We start from the raw sequence: 1,586 nt of genomic DNA on the forward strand, positions 1-1,586 counted from the left end.
ACATAAAATAGATATAATTTTACAAGCATCACATTTCTATTTCACATCTAAACACAGATTAAACATTCACCAAGAATAGGTATAAAAAAATTTGAAATTAATTAAGATTAATTAATGTTAAGTATATTTACCAAAATCCACTCGCGTCTGAAAATAGTAGCAGCACTACACGCTATACACCCAAGTGATCCGCAATTACATTAAAATAAAATAAAGAAATGTACTTTAGTAATGAATAACACACTTACCTTATTTATTAATTAATTAAATATTTATTTTATTAAACAATGTTTTTTTAATTATTTATTTTATTATAATAAATAAAATAAATAAGAGACTTTAATAATTATTTGATTATAATAAATATAATAAACATTAAAAGCACCAACCCAATGCAAATCGTCACGCTACATAAAAGCTCGTTCGATTGGGTGTTTAACATGCGCATTTTTGTTCATGCAGGAAAAGTCCTTATTAGCACTGGTTTCACGTAAAAAACTCCTATATCAAGAAGTAATAACTCTTAACATAAATGTATCATTTCGATTGGTTGTATCTTATCTACTGTGAATGATATAATTTTGTGGAATAATGTGCAAGGATATTTCTACATCAGCAAATATCAATACCTAGCCTAATTATATTACTTCGATTGACTGGCACTCAGGGTCATACGCTCACAGGTGATTACGATGGCACGGTAAACTCAGGTGACGGCAACAAAGCGACCAGGAAGAAGGCGAAATACTTCACTGGGGCTTAGAAAAGGCATATGAACAGAGACGGCTTGGATTTGGAGACTGCGAAGCAGAAATAGAGAGAACGATATTTTCTCTACAAAGCTAGCGGAAGAAGGAGAAAGTGACAGACCCAGTACTATCAATAGGTACATGCTAATTGTTATATTATATGTTAAAATTTTGTATGAAATCTGATAGTAATAATTTGTTCGTATTATTTTGTATAGTAATAATTTGTTTGTCAGTCATTTTAGCATTCATTTCAGCATTCAGCGGTTAAAAATTTGCATGATACAACAAAAGAATGCCTATTAGTACAAACAGTCTTGGCGTTCAAACTACTTTTTGGACCCAATTTTGTTTCAGGTACTAACAAAAAAACTTGATCAGACGATGCTCATTAGGTATGAGCAATCACTGTCAAAACCAAGAAAAATACAAAATTTACAAAAGCTTTCAGCCTTCTTAGAACTACAATTTTAACTGATGGAAGTCGTAGAAGAAAAAGATAAGATGGCCAGCAAAACTAAATCAGATCGAAATAAATCAATTTCATCGGTTGCAACAGTTCTCAAAGGAAACAACAATTGTAAACTGTTTACCATTGTCGAAAATTCCAGCAATTTCCGCCATCTCAACGATTGGATTGGGTAAAAAAATCAACAGCTCTGTTTCAACTCTTTCATAAATGATCATGTGGTGAACAAATTTTATCAAGAAGTCGTACTAAATGTAATAAAAAACACAACACGTTGCTGCATTTGGAAGTCAACAATCAAACAAAACAAAATATTCGACCTAGTTCAAGTGTGTACAATGTACCACAGCAACAGCAAATAACTCCGT

This window comes from Teleopsis dalmanni, chromosome 1 (assembly GCF_002237135.1).
Source record: "Teleopsis dalmanni isolate 2A chromosome 1, ASM223713v2, whole genome shotgun sequence".
Taxonomy (NCBI): Eukaryota; Metazoa; Arthropoda; class Insecta; order Diptera; family Diopsidae; genus Teleopsis; species Teleopsis dalmanni.